This window comes from Anastrepha ludens, chromosome 4 (assembly GCF_028408465.1).
Source record: "Anastrepha ludens isolate Willacy chromosome 4, idAnaLude1.1, whole genome shotgun sequence".
Lineage (NCBI taxonomy): Eukaryota > Metazoa > Arthropoda > Insecta > Diptera > Tephritidae > Anastrepha > Anastrepha ludens.
The window spans coordinates 79,450,511-79,463,721 of NC_071500.1; the positions used below are offsets into that span (position 1 = coordinate 79,450,511).

Below are 13,211 nucleotides of genomic sequence, written 5' to 3' on the forward strand. Positions count from 1 at the left end.
AAAAAGGTATTGATGTATGTGTGCGTGAAAGTGTTATCTTTGTTTGCCTGATTAATCAGAAGTGTACTCGTATACTCTTTCTGTAAAAAATTCAATAATATCGATCCTAACCGTGGTGGAAAACTATATACGAGTATGTAGAGGAAGTTGGGGAATTGTGGGACATGGGGAATTCGTCCACGTATATGACGCGAAAGATCGGGTCGCTGTCATCGTTTTGTCTCATTAATATCTTAATTTTCAATTGATGAACGACATTTGTGCACGCATTGGTTGCGCTCTTCAAACATCACGTAACATTTTTTTCGCAAAAAATGTTTTCGTCTATTTAATTTTACGTATCATTACTGGACAGGAATTGTGTATGAACATTCGTCGTGTTTCTAATTCGTATTCTCAATTGCGACATTAAAATTCTAATACTCCCTTATAAAAGATTGCATTTAAAAAGATTGGAAAAAGGGGAAAAGAGTGTTCGTTTACTTAGGTTAGGTTAACATTGTTGGCATTAAGCTACGCATAGACCTTTAGGTCCCTAGTGATACCAGATAGAGGGCGACCTCTATGAATACTGAAAGTAGACATCGTGCAGGATGTCAACGTTTTTGGCGAATCTAAGCAGAACTGGGAGATCCGCTTTTGAGACGTCCTCCAGACCCTCAAATAGTGGGGCGCCCAGGCATTTTGAACGCGTTTTTAATAATGCTGGACAAACGCACTGAAGGGGTTCTAAATTTTCCTCAACATCCTCTCTGCATTTCCTGCATTTGTCCGTGTTAACAATCCTTATCTTGTACACTTGTGCAGCCAATAGATTATGGCCCGACTGCGTACCTATGATAGTTCTGCAGTCCTTTCGCGTGATCGTAAATACGAATTGAGTCAGTTTTTTGTCGTTAGTTTTACACATAACTTTTGCTGTTTTGCATGTGGTTAGATAAGAGCACCTAGCTTCCACTCGATTTTTCATATAGTCGCCCATTTCATTATATACATTATTTAGCTGGTTTTGTATGTCACTTTTTGCTATCTCATCTACTATTTCGTTTCGCAGCACTCACTAACCTCCCAACCTTCGCTGCCAGATTTTCCCTCATAAGGTCAATAGGTGGTATACTGAGTATCATTTCCAGCGCCGCTGTTGGAGTTGCGAGCCGAGCAACGAGCCGCTGAATCCTTTCCAGTGCCATTAAGTATGCCAGTTTTCTTGTCGCAGTCCACCATACTAAGGCCCCATACAGAAATATCGGTCTAACTACTTCCTTGCAGCACCAATGCATCAGTGAGGGTGATAGACCACAAGTAACGCCTAGCATTCTTTTACATGCGTACAGCGCATTACTGGCCTTTTTCACCCTTTCCTCAACCTTGTGCTTCCACGGCAATTTGCTCTCCAGTATTACTCCGTGGTACCTCGCATGATCTTTGAGAAGTAGTTCGTTGTTGCCTAGCTTCCGGAGGTTCTACGCCGGGACCTTATGCTTCCTGGTAAAAAGTACCATGCCCGCATTTATCCCTAGCCCTGCGCGAGATGTCCATTGGTGTACAGTATTAAAAGTGTTGTTCATCACATTACTGATGGTGTCCAGGAACTTTCCCGTAACTACTATAGCTATGTTATCTGCATATGCCACTAGTTTTGGTGCCCCTCCTTCAAATTTCTTGAGCAGTTCATTTGCTACAAGTAATCATAATAGCGGCGGTAGTACTCCACCTTGCGGAGTACCTCTGCATGCATATTTGGTAACTCGTCCTTTTTCCTCAGAAAACCTAAGGAATCTTAACGCACTTTTATTAATATATAGATCCATATGTAACTTGGGACTGCCTCAAGTCCTTTCTGCAGAAGCTGTCTGGAGGATGAGGTAGAATCATCTCAGCAGCGCTGCTTTCGCCGGGCTAAAATTCAGACATCTGGGCTCTCACTTTTTTGCTACAGCTGCGGATAGAGCAGGTTTAAACATTACACACCTAGTGAATTTCTTCTGCAGATTGAAGCGGTTAACGCGATGTATGCCGCCGTATGGTCGTCACCCTCCATTCGGGTTGCCATCTGTTTGTTCCTATATATGGGATTACAATTTACGAATTTGACTCTCTATCCAAGTGAGCTCTCGCTTAGGAAGCCACATACGTGCGACTATAATGCAACTCCGTTCAAACTTCAAGCTATTTTTAAAAATTCACTTACGAATTGTACCATTCGTGCACTCGTCCATGCACAAAACTATTCATATATATTGAAAAATCAATATATTTATTGTAGATATTACGGAAAGAAGATAAAACTAGCCGTATTAATACAGCAAAACAGGCTTCTGGCTCTCTCCAAGCTGTCTGTGATACAACAAAACTAAAAACTTCAATTCGAATGAGAAGTTCAAGTTACTGCAAAACTAAAAATCTTGTACTTTGCTTCCAACCCCATATCAAACCAAAATCTATGGGTTAGCACAAACTAAAATCCAGTGCGACCGGAAGTACTCAAAAAAAAGTGGCGGTGGTGTGATCACATTTTAAGAAGAGAGCCGAACGACATCATTTGTACTTTAATCGACTAGAACCTGCAAGAACACCGGCACAGGGGTGGATCCTCATTAACCTGTAGAAGTGCCTTAGAAACGGCGAAAGCAAGAACAAATAAAAGTTGAAATGAATTTAGGTGTTAGCCTCTGATAGAAGTGAACAGACCACTTTAGAGAATATGTAATATGTACACAAAGTTGCATTGAAATATATTAACAGGGAACGTAAACAAACTCATTTGTATTTAGTCAGTATTTTTGGAATTTTAAAATTAGCGATAAATGATAAAAAAAATTTCTGAGTTTAACTGCATTGTTGAGAAAATATTATCATATACCGAGTTTTTGTTTTTTTTTTTGTTTTTTTTTGTTTTTGTGTTTCGAGTGTAATTGTTTTTTGTGCGATAAAAATATTTCATTATTTGTTTAATTTCATATTTTGTATCTAAATAAATTACTACAATATTTTTTAATTTTTTTTCCTTTGATCGAAAAGAAAACTCATTTCTTGGGGACTATTTTGCTCTCAGTCCAATTTTGTTTTTTTTGGCAGATCGAGAAACTGAAAATGCCAAACCTCATCTAAGCTCACCTCGAATTTCAAAGTCGTTTTCTTCAAGCACTTATTTTGCAACTGGATTCTTTTTAGGGAGTATTTTGAATTCGGCAAAGTAGCTTATCACTGAATAAATTGTCGAATATAAATAAATAACTTATTAACAAGGATTTTTTTAATTGTTCTTTGAATTGGCAACTATTTGCTTTGATTCAAGGATGAAGAAGATCTTGGATAGCAATTATTTGTGAACGATTTTTTTTATGTTTTAAACAATTGAGGCTTACCGGCATTGGGAGACTTAATAATGGAGCGATACTCAGTTGATAAAAGAAAAAGTAGTCCCATTGTCCGTTGTCCAGAGCTGAAGAACGAACAAATTAGGCCAAACAGTCGTGAAAAATGTTGATATGCGCTTCCTGCGTTGCTAGGAGAGTCGTAGTGGTCAATTAACAGACTACAAACCTTTTGAAATAAAAACAATAATAGTTTCGTCTTATTGATTCACGCTGCATATTTTTTTCAGGGTTGTGTTTGCAAACGTACTCGTACAACACGCCACAAAACGACAGCACATCAACATTTTGACTAATTTTACTATTTGCTTTACTTTTTTGAACTTTCATTTTTTTTAATATAGCTGATTGCCTAACAGAAACTATACAAACTCAGCTTTGAAATTTTTTTCAAAAATTAGAAACATTTCTCGAACTTTTCATTCCAACTTTACAGTTTTTATTTTGAATTACTAGAAACATTTTTAGTATGCACTTTTATTGAATTTTAGTATAAAAACTATAGTTAATTTTTTATAATTTTTTTTCTGAGCATTTTGCGCATTTCCTCCATATAAAAAATATCGTCAAATTAATATGTGGGTAAAAGCGCAACATCGTGAAGTAAAAAAATGTATCAAAAACCAGCAAGAATTCTGAGACACTCGAAACTTGCTATACTTTAATTTAAAGGGGCGGTAAAACTGCGTAACCATTTTTCTTATTCTAATATAATTAAAAAGTTTGAAGTTTTGCGGAAAATTTGTTGAGTTTTAACGAATCTTGTTCAAAATTATTATATTATGAACACGATTATAATATCAAAAATATGCGCCGATATAAAAAATTAAACCGACTTTTCTGTTGGTACGAATTCAGCACTTATTTTGCCATATGTAGAGTCATAGAAAGAGGCGAGAAGGAAGAAAGCTAGTAAAAGGGATATTTTTCTACCAACCTAATGTTTTATTGGCCATCCCGCAGAAATGTATATATGTATACATAAGTATATGTCATATATTAATTTTAGTCCAATACCTTAAATCCAAATAGGAAGAGTTTCATGTAAAGTTGAATTTTTTTATTCTTTTGGTATTTCCTATACAAACCGCGCTATTTTATTCCAAGATGATCAAAAATAAAATAGCGCGGTTTGTATAGGAAATACCAAAAGAATATTGTGAACAGAATTTACCGAGGCGCATGAATTCTATAAAACACTAATCTGTTTATCGTGAACAATTCTTACCTTCCTCCATTCAAGTATTTTTTAGCAATAAACCGCCAGGGGGTAAATATCTAAGATTTGTTTTACTATTATTCAAGAGTATAAACCAAATATCTACAATGCACTCGTACACACTTCGACACTTTCACCCTTTTCAACACTTCAACCTTTATGATCGCAATTATTTAATAATCAGTTAATACTGAATCGTGTGCGTCTGCTGATAAGGCTCATACGCCGTGGCGTTCTTGTCACACTAGAAAATTTACTTACTAGGATAAATTCTGATAAGCTTTACGAACACATTTTGCTCTGTATCAGATTGTAAAACTAGCATAAAGAGATTACTTATGGTAATGAGTATCAATAAAAGTGGTTGTGGGGAGTTCAAGCACAAACCGACATTGCGAAAAGAAAGTTGAAGGCAATAGTTTGATACGCCCGTCAGTCGATTTTGTAGACTCAACTGCTAAAGGCTGTATGGCGCGGCGGTAACTGCTGATACAAATTGTAACTTGTAAGACAAGTCCGCAGCACATATTCATTTCATATTGGTAAAAAAGTGAACGCAACCGGAATTTAATATTAAATAAAATAAGTCATAACAGCACTGTGAACGGTCTGCAGCGAAGACCATCGATTGTTGGGTAATTTCGGAGATTGGTTGCCATACACAGGTATATTTACATTCGCGACTACGTTTGCACTGTTTGGAGTGCCTGTGGCTTTTTACATTCCGGCTCATTTAGAAATTTTTCGCGAGTGTAGCTTGGCCGATGGCAAGTATGCTTTTTCAGCAATCAGTGCACTCGCACAGCTGAGCCGTGGCAAACGTGTTTCGTTTCAAACAACAGCGGTTTAGTCTACAGAAACAACGATCACGACCATTCGATTATTGCAATGCGCTCGCGGTTTGACTTTGTTTGAATCGAGTTTGAATCGAGTTTGGCGGAAAAGTAACTGCTCAGTCGGATTCGCGTGTGCTTATTTTCTTTAAAGACTTGAAAAACGTGTTGTATGCAAAGGAAATATATTTTAAACAAGGTCTTAAATCAATATTTGAGTATAAAGTATTTAGCTGAATTAAGGAAAGAATATTGTGCTTAAAGTGCTTGCAAAATGCGTATGTATATGTATTGGGGGACGTTTTGAATTATTAGTGAAAAGAAATTAACATTGCGTAAATTCAGGCTAATTTGGGAGAGAAAAGTAAGCATAAATACAAATTGTTTTACAGAAAAATCTGTCATAGAGAAAGAAAAAATTTTAATCAAATCGATAAATACATAATCTCATGCATATACATATGATGTATTATTTGTACTAAATTATAGTAGGAGTAGCCTGGTGATTTTGATGGTGCTTATGTACATTAGCGGCCGCCGTAGCTGAATGCGTTCGTGTGTGACATACTAGCAGGAGTTCTGAGTTTAATCCTCGCTATGGGGAAAATATACTAAAAAGTTCCTCTTACATAATTTGCAAAGCTTTACGTAAAAATAATTCAGCTTTCGTTCGAAAGAAGCATCGACCGAGGGTCTTTCTATTTATAGAGCAACGTTAAAGAACACACCACAAATTGGAGGAGAAGATCGCTCTTAAAAAGCCGCATAAAAGAGGTGTTAATTAAATGAATGGTTTTAAAAGTGACATTTAAATAAATATAACAATCGGATAAATTTCGGGGACTAAAAATATCGAGATTTGATGTGACCTTATAAGGGCGTTGGCCAAGATCTTTGTCGAAATGCGCCACAATATGGACATTCCTGTGAATGGCGTGAAATTTACGGATTACTGACTTATACAGAAACATTTAATAGTGAAACTGTTATTTATGCACTGTAACAGTTATGAGCAGCCCACCTGGTAGGTCGATTATTACCGGTGGTCTAGAGCTCGAAAATTTAGGGTAGTTTCTGGAATTTTTTTTACAATAAAAAAATTAAAAATGTCATTTACACTTTTTATTTAACTTCTTTTACATTCAAAAATGAAAACTATTATTTTTTTTTTATTTTAATCATTTTAAAAATGGCGCTGAAGGTGCCACTCCCGAAAAATTGGACCTGGACGGTGTTGCCCTTCTGAAACAAAAAACCAAAAAAATTAGTAATCAGTATGACTGTAGCTAGCGGGACATAACTATAATAGAATAAAAAAAAAATTTGACAAAATGGAGCGATTTTGAAATTCACACTCTAAAAATCGGGCTATTTTTCAGCTTTTTAATCGAAAAAATTGGAAATAATTGAAATAATTATGTAATTCTAGTACGGGCGATAGCCATTGATGTTGTGAACAACATATTTTTTTTTGACAACACCCGACCGAAAAAAATCGCTTCCAGATAAATGAGTTTAAAATTTGAGGTACTGGAGCGCGCGGACCGCTCTCTACCTAGTTAATGGGCTGTAGAAGCTATAACATTAGGAATTTCCGCATGAAAATTTCACAGTATATTCTAAAGATACTATACTTTTTAAATATCGAAAAAACAAAAGATCGATTTTTTGAAATTTCTAGAAAATCAGGCCCCCTTAAACGAGTAAAGTTGGGAGTCACCGACTCAAAATTTCGGTAGTAGTTTTTAATAATTTCCAAACGTTGCTCACTACAAGGTGGGCAAAATTTATCATCCAACTTTGTACTTGGATAACTTTTTTATTAAATAAAAAAAATGATGAGTGATGGATATCTTTATTTTGACTTTGGCGCGCTCCATACTGCAGCTATCGAGTTCACAAGGGTCAACTATGATTGGCGTATGACGCCATTTGCAAAAATTATAAATCGTTCGATAGGGTCATTAATTTTGTGCCATCTTGTATATAATATTTATAATTGGCGCTTACACCCTTTTTTAAGTGTTTGACCCTGCCCCTCCTTCTACAAAAAAAACTAACTTTTTTGGAAAACAAAAAAAAATTTAAAGTTTTAAGTTAGAACATTTTTTTAAAAAGTACATTTTTTCTTAAAAAAATAAAATAAAAAATATTTAAGGTGTTAAATATGTATATCTGAAGATATTTCACTTTAGAAAAACATAATTAAACCTCAAAATTATACAATATAAGACACTTTTTTAAATGCTCTCAGTTATTCTTCTTCTTATCACACTCAAGCCTACAAATAAAGTCGATTTCAGACAAATGTCCAAAATACTTAAATCACTTGGCATGGAACAGCTCTTGTGTTAAAAATTTAAATTTAGAGCCTTCCGATTTTACAACTTAACGTGTGCTACATACGAGTATGTAGGCAAATTATAACTGTACAACTAATTTACACCAGTTGTCTGACGTTTATTGGTAGCAGCTTGTATTTATTCACATTTCTCGGCAAGCAATGAACTTTGGTGCATTTTGATATTCGATTTGTTTGCATATATATTGTAAATTGTAGGCATGTGTGCTTAAAATAAATTTAAATTTGCTTCATACTTATATGAATGTTTAAAGCTTTCATAAAGCTATACGACAATAAAGATGTAATTTTCAGAATTCGTGCGAGCTCATATTAAAAATTAAGCAAAAATCTTAGCGAGAAACGTTAGAACTCCTTGGAGTAAATAATATATGCACGAGAATATATACAAGGTGCGTACTGTATTTGAGGACAACTTTAGAGCAAAACTAATTAGCTTTTATTTTGAATAAAACTTAGTGAAACTTCACAAATTTTTTACACAACATTAACTTACATTATATTCTACACAATCATGAATCAAAATTGCCATTAGCAGCAATTATGATGATGCTTATTAGTTTCACGCTCAACTACGCCCCATACTTAGAAATCCGGGGGATACAAGTCTAGGGAGTTCGGCGGCCATTAGTTCAGTTTTATGTGATCATTGAAATTTTCAGCCACACAATTTGTTGCTCACAACACTTAAACCTCTAACTGGAAACTCTGTAGGATTGCATTTTAGCCATCTACCACTTTTGCGGTTGGTCTTTTGGTGTTGGTCAAAACTTTTTTCGCCAGAAGAAGTCGTTCAGAGGATGTTTTGTTCGGATAACTCGCTTTTTTCGTGCTTGCTTCGACATAAATTGTGTTCTGCGCATAACGTAGGACTATACTAGAGATCTTCATGGGCAATGGATAAGGCTTTAGAAAGAATAATCTACCTCGCAAGGGTGCTCATTGATTTTGAAGGATTCATGTCAATTGTCGTGTTGTCCCGACAACTGGCGGCCCGCAATAAAAACAATATTTAAGTGCTTTCAAATGGTAGTAGTGGCTGAAATCTATACAAGTTTAAATATCAAATGTACAAATAATATAAAAAACTTACATTTTCCAGAAATCAAATGGAATAAATTTGACATTTGTACGTGCGAATGAGGGAATGACAAATAGAAAAGTGCGATGGGTTGCCATTGCAACTTTTCGCAACAAGCGTGAATGTAAGAAATTATGAATGAAAATTGAATTTTATCACACTAAAACTTAATAAACTTTAAAACTTCATAGCGAAAATCTTCCAAGAAATTCTTATTCAAAACTCGGAATTGTAATGAATCAATAATCGCAACATGTCGCTTGCAATTGTTGAATAAATTCTGCAGATCGGACAGCGTCAGAACTTTGCTCGTGTATTTTACGTATGGTGTGATTTGCGCGTATGGCAACGATAACTGCATGCCATGTCATTTCTTGAGTTAAATTGAAAAAGAGCAAAAAGGAAAATAATAAAAATAAATAATTGCCACATATATGCATGTCCTATTTGGTGTTTGGCGAGCTCCTCCTCCCATTTTTGGTAAGTGACTTAATGTTTTTCCCAAAATGGAGAAACCTACAGTTTCAAGCCGACTCAGAACGACAGCTGGTTTTTTACGAGGAGCTTTTTCATGGCAAAAATACACTCGGAGGTTTACCTTTACTTGTCGAGGGGCGACCACTACTAAAAAATCTTTCTCCATCATTTGGCATTTCATAGATTTGAAACTGTGCACTTCCGAATGGTAGTTAATAAATAAGAAGTACTTAAATTCAAACTTTAGTACTTGAAGTAGTATTGTACCTCTTAAGCCTTTGAAACTGAACTTTTCAAGTCCACCTATAAGCTAACAAATTTAACTAAAGTAACTTTTAATATTTAAACACTGCACTGGGGTTGATCGAAATTAAAAAAGGTATAATTGGATTTGATATATATGTATTTATACATGTATTAAAATTTAGTTTAAAAATAGTAGCAAATACAGAAGTGCATTAGCTTCGGCTGAACCGAGTTCTATCTACCCCAGATTTATATATCATTTAAAATGCCAAGGTTAAAAATCAGTTGATAAACTGTGTAAGCTTTCCTTGCACCACTTCCTTTATCTCTTTTTAAAGGTACTGTCTGACATCTTTAAATTTAAGCTCTTATTAGAAAAGGCCAAGTTCTATGCATATTATTTAAAATTTTAAAGAAATAAATAACCATTAAGTGTGAAAAAAGTTCCTTCTTGATAACTTAGATCCAAGGATTAGCTATTGAGTGCTACCCTTCCGGTGCTAGTTGAACTGTGTGTATTTGTAAACTAAGTATGAACCCGCAAATGAGGCGTTCAAGCTTAGTTTAATTGGAGCTTAGTTAAACTAGCACTGGCCTCAGCTAAAATTGGTCTCAAATAACGGCATTTCCGATGTTATAGAAGAAGGAGCCATGCACCAAATGCCAGCGGCGACTAGCTGTTTCGTACTCATATAATATGAGGCTTTTTTTTCGAAAATAAATAAAAATAAAAAATATATTTGAGTTGAAAATGAGTCGAACTTACTTGAAAGTGCCTAGAACTACAGAGGAGCCAGCTCTTTTGTACTTAAATGCATATAGCCCTGAAACGAAAAGTCAATCGCTCAAAAGCTCCAATGAGAGATTAAAAATTCAAAGTAGTTAGGATTATATTTCTTTGATATTCATTTACCAAAAATAGTTCATTCGGCATTATCTGCCAAGTGACTTCCAGCTTACGGCTTATAGCCTGAATCTCCTTAGGGTGAAATTTGCATTAAGTAAAACAACAAGGGAGTTCGTCCTAGCAGTGAAAGGCAAAGTGGCATAGGTTCTGGACGAGCTAGAAGTAGACGACTCCCAGCATAGTTCAAATGAAACGCTATCGGGGTAAACGAGCGATGTATATTGAAGTTGATAGTTGAATTAAATATTTATGCATTCGAAATAAATAATAACTGCACCTCATTACGATTTAAAAAATTAAATCAATAAATAAATAAAATAAATATAGCCCAATTTTGTTTCATTTAATTTAAAGTGTCTGATGTTGATATTGTTTTCCAAGAATTTTTATATAACTTCAAAGTTTACCTACTTAAATATCGTGCTTTTTGCATATTTCAAAATTAGTTCATATATCCTAAGTTATCTGAATTCCTACTTGAGCTATCCTAGGTACCATAGCTGTCGACAAAACTATCCTATCGGCCAATCTATAGTAAACATCTCGATTCTGTTAGACAACCCTAGTGTAGCTGTTGTAACGGGTTTTCAAATAGATATTAGAAAAATAAGAATTTATTACGATATAAATTGACTGTTGCTGGTGAAGTAAAGAGTGATGTATCTACTGTAAATCAAACAATAAAATACATACATATAGTAGTGTATCTGAGTCATCGCTATGACAGGACATGCATTTTATAGCGCTCATGCGCAAAACTTTAGAAAAAATGAGTTTAAGAGGTTCGACGATGGGTACTACCTGGTTAAACCTCCAATTTTATGAGAACCTTTTGCTTTGGCAGAAGTGACTGGGAGATTTGCCATTGTTTGCCAAAAGATTATTCTATCAACCAAATGGTAGTAATGCGCTACGACAGCCAAACGAAACTTTTCCATGACTTTGAACGTAGTGGAATTGTGGATGGCCGTAACTTTTTCAAAGCACTCAGTAAATATTGACATAACACTTAAGGCCACGCGATAAAATTTAAAGGAGTAAGGGATGCAGGTTATTTTATGAATGCTAGCAGTTTAACAAGGAGAAGAGAATGCAGCTTCTCCGCTCTCAATACATCCTGCTCCAAAAATGTACCATCTAAGTCTGGGAAAAGCTATACAGTGGCATAAAGAATGTTCTGTACTATCTTCATACTCCAACCAAGATTTACACAATGATCGTCAATGGTAACCATATGAAATTCCCATAGATGGTGGCTCGTAATTAGCTCACTCATCCTCTATCAAGGGTTCCCTTTATTATTATCATTATCACTGATGCGTACGACTATTCCTGCTATAATTGCTCCTAAAATTGGTTCTAGCCCCAATTGAACACTCCAAGAACAGCAGCTTGCTATGTCAGTTTGTCAGCCAGTTCGCTGAATTATAAGCCACAGTGTCCCGGTATCCACATCTTTTCTAACTTATTTCGGCTTCTAATAGAGTTTAGCCTCCACTTATAATCCAGAACAATTTATGAAGCGGGCAAGTTGTTTCTAAGGCGTACATACCCTGTTTTAATACCCCGGCACTTTTTGCCAGTTATCTCGTTTCCTACTTAAAGTATGGCAAAGGTTTCTGATTGAAAGACCGTCGTCATCATACCTAAAGTAAGTAAGTAAAGCATCTGTAGTGTGACTGGATTTTTCTTTGGGCATGAAATTATTCTACAAGGAATTCCAGGTATCAGCTTGTCATTAGAAGCCAAAAACTGCTCGGCCAACCTTTAAAATAACTCCCTTTGTAAAGCCAGCATATCGTTTTCATTGCCTGATATTAAAAAGGTATTCTCCAAACTTATAGCTAAGTACAGTAGAAAGTAAGATAAATAAGTAATTATATTAGCTGTAATGCTCATAGATGCGATATATTATGAATTTTTAAGACCAAATGAAACCTACACCATCTGTGAAGTAAAAATGGTCACAATATCAACAGAGGCACGTCAACGTTATTCTCTAGAGTGATAACGTGCTGGTTCTCATGTTCAAAAACGGTTAAAGACGCAATTAGACGCACTAAAATGTTAGGTTTTAGGTCATACGCTACTTCCTCCAACTGTCAGCATTTCTAATGATGGTTCATGGATAATCGCGGCTATCGCTATTGCTGCAAGTTTCTATAAGTAACTATTATCGAGAGGGCACTGTATTTATAAACGATACAAATCTTCAACTTTTACAATTCGAAATTATGGTTAACGAGTTATATAATTCCTATTATGGCTAACGTCGCACGATTAGCTGTTTGATAAGATTTTCCCAATCGCTTGAAAATAAGTAAGCAAATATGCCTTTTTGCATTCACAAAACAGTGCATTAGTAATTTTTTGAAATTTCCAAAACCTTCAGCACAATTTCGATTTGATTATTGGATTTCCGGGCACACTTTTATAAACTTTGTTTTTGCGATAAAGGGTGAAATAAAAAAACTATTACATTAGAAGATTTCTTATCATGGCAGAGAGGAATAGAAATAAATTGAAGGTTTGCCTGCCAGATTTGAAGAGAAAAAATTATCTAGTATTAAGTCCCATTTCTAAGATAGGTCCCTTATCTTAGCTATACTTAATAAGACGGCGATATTGATTTAAAAAGACTGATGAATTCAAGAGAAACTAGCGAAGGCTGCAACGTTTGCAACCTAAATCAAATTTTGACTTTAAATT

At 35.2% G+C, this 13,211-nt stretch overlaps 1 protein-coding gene across 3 annotated transcripts in view; it reads left to right on the forward strand.

Moving 5' to 3' along the window:
• The first annotated feature begins 5,045 nt into the window (after positions 1-5,045).
• LOC128859959 (sialin) overlaps positions 5,046-13,211 on the forward strand; it is a 34,334-nt gene continuing 26,168 nt past the window's right edge. Inside the window, exon 1 of one of the 3 annotated variants that reach the window (XM_054097136.1) lies at positions 5,046-5,261. The gene's annotated coding sequence lies outside the window, so the exon portion shown is untranslated. Of the gene's footprint in view, positions 5,262-5,323; positions 5,794-13,211 lie in introns of those variants that run through there. The other 2 variants (XM_054097137.1, XM_054097138.1) reach the window with 2 other exon arrangements.